This window comes from Sciurus carolinensis, unplaced genomic scaffold (assembly GCF_902686445.1).
Source record: "Sciurus carolinensis unplaced genomic scaffold, mSciCar1.2, whole genome shotgun sequence".
Lineage (NCBI taxonomy): Eukaryota > Metazoa > Chordata > Mammalia > Rodentia > Sciuridae > Sciurus > Sciurus carolinensis.
Window position 1 is genome coordinate 12,709 of NW_025920209.1, and position 12,759 is coordinate 25,467.

The following is a 12,759-nucleotide window of genomic DNA, read 5'->3' on the forward strand; positions in this document are numbered from 1 at the left end:
TCAATTCACAATAGCTAGATTGTGGAACCAACCTAGATGTCCTTCAACAGATGAATGGATAAAGAAACTGTGGTGTATATACACAATGGAATATTATTCAGCCATAAAGAAGAATAATATTATGGCACTTGCAAATAAATGGATGTAATTGGAGGACTATCATGCTAAGTGAAATAAGTCAATCCCCCAAAAAAACAAGGCTGAATGTTTCCATGATAAGTGAATGATGACAAATAATGGGGGTGAGGGGTTGAGGAATGAGAGAAGAATGGAGCAACTTTAGATGATGTAGAAGGAAATGAGGGGTGGGTATGAAAAATGGTAGAATGAGACAGATATCATTACCTTATGTACATGTATGAATACATGAATGATATGAATCTACAATGTGTACAATCATAGAAACTAAATGATGTACCCCATTTGTGTACAATGAATCAAAATGCAGTCTGATCTACAGCCTGACGAACAAGGATGTGAAGGAAGCTCTCAGTAAAACTCTCAGCTCTAATACAGATTCCTAGAGAATGTGAGCTTGCCAGGACTCAGGCTGCAAAGCAGAGGTAACTGGAGGGGTGATTCGTGGGCTGTACCATTGGAGTGGAGAGAAGAGGAATGAGTTAAACAGTCATGAGTGAGTCTTTCTGATTTATTTATATTTGTGTCTTTTTAATTTACAACTGTGGCCTTATATATTCTTCAAAAAATTTAGCCCCTTTTTAAAGTTTAAAATAATCAGTAATGTTTAAATGAATATGGTTAATGGCCTACTAAGACACACATATTGGGTTTGGTATAAAATCTTCTCAAGTTAAAGATGAACATAAGAATCACAGTATTATATCAGTTTCCATGATTCATGAAACTATAATTCTTGTCAGAAAAGCATCTCTGTAATTTTATAATGAAGATGATAGCATTGAGAGTGTGCCCATAGAATGACAAATCTATATGTACATACGTAATCATGTATGTTTTTGTTTTGTTATTTTATATATATATATATGTATATGTATTATTTACTATATTTTCCTTTTTACTTCAGTCATCCAGATGTTCATTATTGTTTGAACCCGAGATAATATCTCATTTCATGTAGAATATAGTAATAATTTCACAAGTAATTTAGGAATATTGAATTATAGAACCTGAAAGCATCAACGTAGATTGATCCCTAGTAGATAATTAATCCTTCTATATCTGTCTTTCTCTCTCTCTCCCTCATACATATTTGTAACCATTTAGAAAACATTATTATGGGCAACAAAATTTCTGAATTGTCTTTTTTTTCACTTCATGATTTTCTCTTTTTGTTCGTACTAACACTGCAATTCATTGTAGATGAAATGATTGATGAAACAAGTGCATTTCTAACCTCTGTTCAAGTTCTTTGCTTGTATCTTTGGTCTGATAATATATTCTTCGTTTGCAAATTTCATTTAGCATAGAAAGGGTGATTTAGAATGTGGGAAGGAGGCAAAGCAAAGGCACAGATAACTGAAACATAAATTTGCAGATCTGGTGTTCATGTTCACCTATATTTCATGTGTTGGGTTCAATAAAATTACGCATTCAAATAATTCACCAGGAAAATAGGGAAACTGTTTTCTAAATCATATCTACTCATTCATTTTTGATTGATGTATACCACTGACACTTTGTAGCTGCATTAATACTTTAGTTTCTAAATTGCATTCACTTGTTTCAATGAAGTTTGTGTCCTTTATCTATAATAACGTTTGAAATACAATATGCTTGAGTTCATGAAAGCCTGACTTGGTACTTTGACTCTGAGTTTTAGTTTGGCAAAATTTAACTTCTTCAATCCTCAGTTTCTTCCATCCTAATTTTGACTAATATTACTGACCTCACAGTATTTCATCAAATTTAATTTTGATAATGTGTGTTTACTCACAAAATTCTGGAAAATATATAAGGTGTGTATCAATGCTGTCATTGAGGTATTTCTGATGCTATTTAACTTTTTATCTTTTTAACTCTGGCATATGGTAAATGTTCTTAGTTTTCTTTTTATTGAATGGATGGCAGGGTTAACAGTAGAGGTTGAACTGTATGAATGTTGAGAAGCAATGGGTATGAGCTTGTTTAATTCATCAAAAATTGGCTAATGTTAAAATGAAGGTTATTTGTATGAAGTAAACAATGTACAAAAGTTCCACAACATTTTCATATTACATATGTAACTATACTGCACCCATAATGGGCAAAGAAGAAGAAAATAAGTAATCAGGAAACAGATCAGAGGCTCAGGTCTGCTTGCTGTCTGGCATTGCATGGCAACTGTATAAACATTTAAGTTTAACTCCTAGAAGGTATACACACGGAAGAACAAGATTTCAATTTAATGTATCAAGAGAGTTCATGATGGGCATGGGTCACCTTGTCAATCAGAGCAGTTCATTCTGGCACTGGCTTAGTGCCGGGCAACTTCCTTAAGCAGTGTCAGCTGTTTGTTGCAAACCAGGTTGCCCGGCTCAGTGCCAGTGTGGAAGTCCTTGTCAGCTGTTTGTTGCAAACCAGGTTGCCCCGGCTCAGTGCCAGTGTGGAAGTCCTTGTCAGCTGTTTGTTGCTATCCACTGTCTCGGCAATAGGGCCACACTGAAATCCTGAAAGCCAGGCTAAGATGGGGTCTGCAGCCCCCAACACATTATAATTTATAACAATTTCTACTTTGTACTAACTTGTTTTAATAAAACTTCTGCTTCCCATAAAACATTAGAAAGTCACAAATCCAGTTCATAAAAACTAGGATTGATTTTTCAATCTTGATTATTTAATTTGGAGCTTAATTTCTTCAGTCTTCAATTTCTTGTATTTTAATACTGGCTAATTCACAACATTTTATTGAGATTAAATTTGACACAGTGTATTTTACATGCTCAAAGAAATAAATGTTAATTAATAATTTGAAAGCACTATGATTTCTTTCTTTTAATTGTAAGATAAATTCAACCATAGAGATTTTACAGAGTAAATATAATTGGGATTTAATTGTCATTATTGTCCTAACAATTGTGTCAAGAGAAAGAACAACAATTGATTCAACTTGTTATCACCTATTCTATAATGAATTTTCATATTTAGCCCAAGACTTTCCAATTCACGGCTTTTAGATCCTTATAACAAAAACCTAAGGTTAATAAAGTGTAAGAAAATTCAAGAAGCATAGAATATAAGGTTTGTGATCCAAAGTGGCTTTGGAATTAATAAATGACCTTCAACTGTGGGCACATTTTCATTCCCAACAAGGTGAAGACCAGAGTGATAGATGAAGGGAATAAAGAAGAGTGTTCATTCCAGATGAAGGGAATAAGGGCAAGTGTCCTGCTTGATAATTTCCTATGTAAGTGTCCATTCCTGAGAGGACATGGGAATGTGGGAGGAGGGCAACAGATCAGGGAAAACCCTTTCTGATCATCAGAAACCAGGTTTTGGTTTGAGAGTAAACCTTGCTGATGAATCTATGGATAACTACATCACACCAAGGTCTGAGTGGTGGTTAATAAGCACAAATTCAGAGAAATTGTGAATATTGGAGAATAATGAATGCAGTCTGGAGGAATCACATCACATTGCATGGAAGTTTCTCCTGGTCCTGTTTTCTTCTTCTTCTTCCATTTTTTTTTTTTTTTCCTGGTCTCTCTTTCACATATCTGAATGAGACAGATCCTAACACTGACTCTGAGTCTCATTTTTTCTCTGTACAGTCATGTCATTGGGAAAATCCAGGAAGTATTTTCCTTCTCTAGCAGCTCTCTTTGCTGTGTTCGAATTATAACTGATTGTGCCTCCATCACCTTTTCGGTAAGAAATGCATAAGAACAAAATGATCTCTTCACTTGCTGTTGAGACGATTACACAAGCTAACCCTTAGATAGATGTGATTTTGAGCTGCGTACAGTAAACCATGCCTATAATCCCAGTGCTCAGCAGACTGAGGAAGGAGGATCACTATTTCAAATCCAGCCTCAGCAACTTAGTGAGACCCCAGCAATTTAATGAGACCCTGTCTCAAAATACAAATAAGAATAATAACAATAATAATAAAACACAGAAAATAGGCTGAGGATGTGGTTCCATAGTAAGAACCACTAGGTTCACTCCATGGTACAAAAACAATTAGATCTTGTACTACTTCTAGGGCACGGTGTGTTTTCTATGCATATATACATGATATGATGATCAAAGCAGGATGATTTGCATATGCATCACCTCAAAGATTTTTCATTTGATTTTTGTGGTGAAAATATTAAAAATTTTTTCTTTGCTATTTAAAATATGCAATGCATTAGTTTTAATTATGTTCACCCTACTCTGTAATAGAATACCAAGTTATGTTGGTTTTAAAACAGATTTTCTGATCACAATCCACAGAGATTAATTATTTTGAGCCTTCTAGGACATCAATTTTTATTTATATTGTTACGCCACAGAGATCAGTCAATGTTTTAGGTAAGGCATTCATTTCCATGGAGCATAATTTATAGTATAAAGTATTTTATTGTATTTTATCCATGGAGGAAATACCCATACCACGGTTTTGCTTACTAAAACTAGTCTCTAGGTATTTGAAAATGAAAAGACATATATTTTCTGAGCAAACAATAATAATTATTGCTTTGTCTAACTCATCTATCTTTGACCTAGAGAATATGAGAACACATATCTGAAGCCCTTGTTTTCCAAATCTTTTTCTTTATTTAAAAAACAGGAGAGAAATTACAACCATTTCTTCTGCAATATCAAATAGTAATGTATATTAAAAGTAGAAACTAAAAATGGTAGACTCTGTTTTTTCTCTTTCTCCCCCACTTTTACTACACCAGCATCCTTTTTAAGAGCTTTAATGACAGAAGATGAGCTCTTGATTACCTCAAATTTAAATTTTTTTTTAATTGACACATAATATTTATACTTACCTAGAGGGCACAGAGTGCTGTTTCTATAGTGTGTATATGATGATAAAATCAAGGTGATTTGTATAACTATCACCTCAAACATTTGTCAGTTTTTTAAAATATATTCTTTTGTGGTGGAAACATTGAACATTCTTTTTTTTCTGGCCACTGAAAATATAAGATACATTTTTGTTAACTATGTTCACTCTACTCTGCAATAGAACACCAAGTTATGGTGGTTTAAAACGGATTTTCTGATCACATTCCACAGAGATTAATTATTTTTGAGCCATATATGCCATCAACTTTTATTTCCATTTTTTTAAAATTTTCTTATGCCATGGAGAATAGTAATTGTTTTATGTAAGGGATCCATTTCCCAAGAGCTTAATTCATAATATAAAGTCCTTTATTGCATTCTATCCACATCTAACACCTTCAGTTCCAGGGAAGAAACATCTATACCACGGGTTTGTTCACTAAACCTAGACTCTACTTAAAACTGAAAAGACATGTATTTTTTGAGTAAAAAATAATTAATATGTCTAACTCACTCTTTGAGTTAGAGAATGTTTATGAGAATACTTATCTCATGCCCTTACTTTTCAAGTGTTTTTTTTCTTTTGTGTAAGAGACAGGGAAGAGATTACGTCTATTTATTCTGCAACATCAAACACTAATGCATACAAAAATTTCAAAGTAAAAATGGTAAACATTCTCTTTTTCTCTTTCTCCCCCACTTTTGCCACAGCAACATTCTTCAAGATCTAAAGTGAACAAAGTTGATCTGGTGATTGCCATTGCTACCACACTCTTGAGGGTCTTGTGAATGTGCCTTGCAAGGTAGTCATGATGTCCTCTGCTCAGCATAGGATGATAATTTTGAATTTTCTATGGATTTATCATAGTCTTATTCCTTTTACCATAGAACATTAGAAAGAGAATTTTTAAAGAGGATTTTTCATTCCCATTCCCACAAATATCTTAAATTTTTAAATAAATGAGACATAAGAAAATCACAAATTCAGAAGAATATTTTTTTTATTTCATCAGAATTGATTCAAGATACAGAAAAAACATCAGACTTTTTCTATTCCAGACCATCTTCAATTTTTATTATAATGGTTTAATGAAGTAAGCATCTATTCCTACAAGGTAAGAAGGAAGGCAGAGAGTATGACCATTCAACTTACATTGGCCTCTTCCTTAAGGGAAAGATCTGAGGGTAGTTTCCACTTACATGAAATACACAATTTTACCTCTTTACCCAAATAACTCTGTGGGGACCTGAGAAAGTTTTCACTTACCTATTTTTTAATGTGGTTAAAATATTTTTATATCAGGGTCGTAGCCAAATAAAGTTGATGACACATGGTGTGTCTATCTGTATTCCCCGCATTCTCATTTACAAATAAAACCTCACACTCTATGTATTATTGGTGTCTGTTCTTTAAAATTGATGAATCATAGTTTAAAAAACTTTAGTTTTGACTATTGTCAAAACAATCACAAACAATAATGTACCCTTGAACATAGTTTTTTCTTGTTTTTTTCAATATAATTAGTTCTGATATCATCTTACTAGGAATAAAATATCTAAAAATCATTTAGTATTTATTGTTCAAAATGTTAAGACTTTCAATAAATGTTGCATAATGGATTAAAAAATTATTCAACTGTTTCTTCTTTCTGAGACATTATAGTACTTCATAACTAATATTACAATGAAATCATAGCTTCACTAATTTGATAAACTATATCTTTGAATATATATGTTAAGCCTCCTTTTTCATTCTTAATTATTATAATTTTAAATGGACTTCATGAACCATAAGTTTCATAGAAACTACATTTCCCAACAACACAATTGAGATAACTTATGGTGTAAATTTATGCTACTGATAGATTTTAAAAAAATAATAAAGTGTATGGTATCTTTTACACTACTAGGACATAACTTTTAACATTTTTGTATATTGAAGTAAATTTCCATGTAGCTAAGAGCACGTCATTAAATCTCTTTCACAGTCTGCCAAACCACCAAATTCAAAGGATCATCAGAATTGTACAGGGTAGTTAATGACTAAGAATCATTTACTATTACTCCTGATGGTTAAATTCATTTCAACAGTGAACTCTACTGAGATACACAATTTTGATTATTTGCATAATTATGTAATATTTCCAAATTTGGCAGTTATGTTTCACAATCCATGAATACATGTGTTTAAGAGTATGATAATTTCTTTTTGTTCTCTTTCCTGAACTAGCAAAAAATTACCATGTTTTTCTAAACCTGATTTCTGGTAAAATTACCAAGGAAAACTATTCCACTGTGACAGAGTTCATTCTCCTGGGATTGCCAGATGTCCCCAAGCTCTCCTCCTGGTGTTCCTTCTCATCTATGGAGTCACGGTTCTGGCCAACCTGGACATGGTTGCACTGATCCAGCTCAGCTCTCACCTGCACACTCCCATGTACTTTTTCCTCAGTCACTTGTCCTTTGTGGACTTCAGCTACTCCTCAATCATAGTGCCCAAAATGCTGACCAATATCTTTACCAAGGACAAAGCCATTTCTTTCCATGGCTGCATGGTGCAACTCTATTTTGTACTTATGCAATCACAGAAGTCTTCCTGCTGGCAGTGATGGCCTATGACTGCTTTGTGGCCATCTGCAACCCATTGATGATATCATGGTGGTTATCATGTCCCAGAAGCTCTGTGCCGAGCTGGCTTCTGGTTGTTATCTCTATGCATCTATTTGCTCTCTGATTCACCTGTGCTTAACTCTTGAGATCCCAGGTTACAAATCAAATGTGATCAACCACTTCTTCTGTGACCTAGCCCCACTCTTAAATCTTGCTTGCTCTGATGTCACTGTGAATGAAGTGCTGCTCTTCATTGTGGTCAGTTTCAAAGAGGTCATTACCATCACCATCATCCTCACCTCCTACCTGTTCATCCTCATCACCATTCTGAAGATGTGCTCTGCAGAGGGGAGGTGCAAAGCTTTTTCCACCTGTGCCTCCCACCTCACAGTCATCGTCGTCTTCCATGAAACGATCCTGTTCTTTTATTGCCAGCCCAGTCCTGGCACTAGTCTGGACATTGACAAAGTGACCACAGTCTTCTACACCGTGATGATCCCCATGCTGAACCTCCTGATCTACAGCCTGAGGAACAAGGATGTGAAAGAAGCTCTCAGAAAAGTGGTGGACTCCAAAATATTATACCAGGCAATTTAATAAAGCATAATTTGTAATAAGGGTGAAGAGATGGGCCTAGGAGTTGAAAAGTGGAAGATGAGGAGGAGGTAGGCAGGTATGAGAGAGTCTTTTGGTTCTCTAATCTTTGTGCATTTTCAATTCATAAAGACAGGATTCAGCATTTTCAAAAGGTGCAGATTATTGATATATTTGTCTTCAATTTGTAATATTGTAAAGTGGTATGAGTAGTAGCACTCTTAGGACATGAATGTTTAACGTTTTAATCTATCATGTACTTTAATGAAGAACTCACAAGTCATTTGTTTCGGTAATCTTTAGGGAAAACATAATATTTTTAAAACTTAAATTCCTGATATCTATAATGAAGAACAGCTTCTTGTCAACTAGTTTATGCAAGCATGAGAATTCCATTCATGCACATATTTTGTTAATTGTTATTTTTTTCTTCTTATTTCCTTTATTGCCATTGTAGTTGTTGCAATGTCCATTATTTTTAGAACTCTGCACATTATTTTGATAAATGGAGACAATATTCATTTCACAATATTAGAATAAATAAATTATGTGTCTTTTGCAAGCATCTATTATAACTCCTTATATATAATCCATTCTATCTCTTTCTCTGTGGGTTCTGCCTCATGTCTCTTCCTCATTATTAGTCACTGAATCACCATTATTATGAGCAGGTGCATCTATTACTTAGGCTTCTTTTTCACTTTTTCTTATCTTCTGATTCTCATGCTACCTCTTCAATACATTGTGGATTAAATGTGTACTGTACCTTGTAAGTGCATAACCCTAACTTTCTTTCTGTTTCTTCCATGTGTATTTATTTTTCATATAAAGATCTTTTATCACTATTTTCTGTGTACCTAAGCAGCATTTCTTAATTCATACTTGACTCATATGCAGCATTGAATCTTCCTTTATAAATCCATTATGATTTACTTAAATTTGTACTTTGCACTCCCTTGTTTAAATTAAGATTCTCCCAGTCATAAAACATTAAAATGTCACAAGATCCAGTTCATAAAAGCTAGGATTGTTTTTTCTACCTTAATTATATAACTTGGAACATAATTTCTTTAATTCTTGGTTTCTTACATTTTAACAATAACTAATTCTGCCTAACTCATAGAATTTTATTGATATTAAATATTTTCAATTTTTAAAAAATTGTTAGTGGATCTTTATTTTGTTTATTTATATGTGTTATTGAAACTGAAACCCAGTATCTCACACATGCTAGGAAATGAGCTACAATGCGAGCCCCTATTGATATTAAATTTTAACATGTATTCAGTGGTGTTCACATGGTCACAAGAAATACATTTTGCTAATTAATAATTAGAAATCAGAGTGATTTCCTTACTATTAATTATAAGATACAATCTACCATAGAAATCTTTAAACAAATGAAACTGTCTTAAACTAGATAAATTTGGTAGAGATTCCATTATCAGTGCTCTTATTTAAAATCTCATCAGGAGGAAGAGCAGCAAGTGAGTCCACAATATCATCCTTTTCATACTGAATTTTCACATTTCACTCAAGATTTTATGATTCACAACTATAAGATCTTTACACCAAAACCTAAGTTCAACATAGGGTAAGCAAAACCAAAAAGAATAGAAGATAAGATTTATGATCTAGAGTGACTTTGGCAATTAGTAAATGAACTTTAACTGTGTGCACATCCTTATTCCTGACAAGGCAGAGATTAGAGCAAGAGCAAACATTCCAGATGAAGGGAATGAAGGTAAGTGTTCTGCTTGAAACTTTCCTATGTAAGTGTCCATTCTAGAGAGGACATGGGAATGTGTGAGGAGGGCAACAGATCAGGGGAAACCCTTTCTGATCACCAGAATACACATTTTGGTTGGGAGAGAAAACCATGCTGATGTATATATGAATAACTAAGTTACACTGAGATGCTCACATCAGTTAAACAAGAGCTAATTCACAGAAATTGTGACTATTACATAATAATGAATATGGTCTGGAGGAATCAGGAAACATTGCATGGAAAGTTCCTCTGGTTCCACTTTTTTCTTTTCATTCTTTTTTTTTTTTTCTTTCTTTCTTTCTTTCTTATTCTGCCCTATAGTCCAAATACCTGCATGAGACAGGTCCTAACACTGGCTCTGAGTCTGTTCTTTACTCCATACAGTCACAAGGTTGGGGAAAAAACAGGAAGCAGTTGCCTTCTCCAGCAACTCTTTGCCTTGTTCAAAGTACAACAGATAGACATGATTTAGAGCGGGGCACAGTAGCTCACTTCTGTAATTCCTGTGGCTCAAGCATCTGAGGCTGGAGGATTGAAAATTCAAAGCCAGACTCAGCAACTTAGCAGGGCCCTAAGCAACTCAGTGAGACTCTGTCTCAAAATTAATAAATAAAACACAGAGCATGGGCTTGGCATTTTATTAGGTAGTTAAGCACCCTGGGTTCAATACCTGATCCGTCCCCCCCCCCAAAAAAAAAAAAAAAAGAAAGAAAATATTTAGATAGATTCTGACACACAATGCCTGCCCTATAAGTGTTTCCTATGATTAGAGTGATCTGACCAGCAGATCCATTACCTTCACTGTATGGGAAGAAACTCCAGTGTAGCTGTACACAGTCTGCCCTCCTGGAATCTGAGGGATGTTGTAATCTTATGAGAAAGGGAAAGTTCGTCAGAAATATTCATCATAATTCCAATGCAATACAAGCTGTGCCTCATATATCAGATACTAGGATACAGAATTCTAATCACCCATAAAGTCTAGAAAAAAGAAGGTTTGGTGTCAAATTATTTTTTCCCCACTCAGGATATTTTTTTCTTTTTAATTGGCCCAAAATTGTGCATATTTATAGGACACAGTATGCTGCTTCTATGCATGTATACATGATGCAATGATCATATCAGGGCAATTATATATCTTTGACCACAAACATTTGTCATTTTATTGTCATGAAAACATTGAACATTCTCTTTTCTGGCCATTTAAAATATACAATGCATTATTGTTAACTATGTTCACCCTACTCTGTAATATAGCACCAAGTATGGTGGTTTTAAACCAGATTTTCTGATCACATTCCACAGAGATTCATTATTTTTGAGCCTTCGGTGACATCAATTTTTACTTCGAGTTTCATTTGTTTTCTTATGCCATAGAGATTAGTAATTGTTTTAAGTAAGGGATCCATTTCCCAGGAGTTTAATTTACAGTATAATAGCATTCTATACACATCTAACACATTCAGTTCCAGTGAGGAAACATCTATATCACAGGTTTGTTCTCTAAAACTAGACTCTAGTTACTTGAAAATGAAAAGACGTGTTTTCTGAGCAACCAGTCATAATTAATGATATGTCTAACTCATTTGTCTTAGACTTAAAGAATTTTTATGAGAACACTTATCTCATGCCCTTACTTTTTAAATATTTGTTTCTTGTATTTAAGAGACAGGAGAGAAATTAGAACCTTTTCTTCTGCAACATAAAACATCAATGCATATAAAAATGCAAACTAAAAAATGGTAGACTCTCTCTTTTCCTCTTATTTTCCCAACTTTTGCCACACCAGTATCCTTCATAAGATTTTTAATGATCAAAGATGAACTCATGATTACCACTGCCACCCTAATTTTGAAGGTTTTGTTAATATTCCTGCAAGCTGGTAATGAACTACCTCTGCTTAGCAGAGGATACTTTTAGATTTTCTACAGAGTTGTTGTAGTTTAGTTCCCTATTACCATAGAACATTGAAATAGAATTTTTAAAGAGGATTTTTCATTTGCATTCAGGCAAATATCTTAACTTTTCTTTTCCTTTCTTTTCTGTTCTCCTTCTCATTTTCTTTCTTCCTCTTTTTTAAATGTTTAAGACACAAGAAAACCATGGTTTCAGGAGAATAATTTATTGCCATTTCATGAAAACTGATTAAAGATACAGAGAAAATATCAGGCTGTTTCTCTTCCAGACCATCTTCAATCAATTTGGATTACAATGGCGCAGCAAAGTCTCTATTTCTACAAGGTAAGAAGGAAGGCATAAAGTAAGATCTTTCCACTTCCATAGACCTCTTTCTTAAGGGAAAGGTCTGTATGGTAGTTTCCACTTACATGAAATATAAAATATTACCCCTTTACCAAAATAACTCTTTGAAGGACCTTAGAAAGTTTTCACTTACTTCTATTTTAATGTGATTAAAATATTTTATATCAGGGTTGTAGTCAAATTAATTTGATCACATATGGTGTATCTACCTGTATTCACTTCTACACATAATTCTCATTTACAAGTAAACCCTTGCACTCTAGGTATTACTGGTGACTGTTCTTTAAAATTTGTCATTTTAAAACAATTTGAAAGTACACTTCTACCATAGATATGATAAAGCATATTTTAAACAACTTTATTTTTGAATATTGTCAAAACAGTCACAGACAATAATGTACCATTGAACATAATTTTCCATAACTTTTCAATATAATCATTTCTGATATTGTTTTACTAAGAATAAAATATCTAATTAAAATAACAACTTTTACTATTTGAAATGTTAAGACTTTCAATAAATGTTGCTTAATTTATTAAAAAATGTGCAAATGTTTTTTTTC

General features: G+C 33.6%; 1 pseudogene; it reads left to right on the top strand.

The window, feature by feature from the left end:
- The first annotated feature begins 3,388 nt into the window (after positions 1–3,388).
- On the top strand, positions 3,389–8,166 carry LOC124975059 (olfactory receptor 5L1-like; annotated as a pseudogene).
- The last annotated feature ends 4,593 nt before the right edge of the window (positions 8,167–12,759 follow it).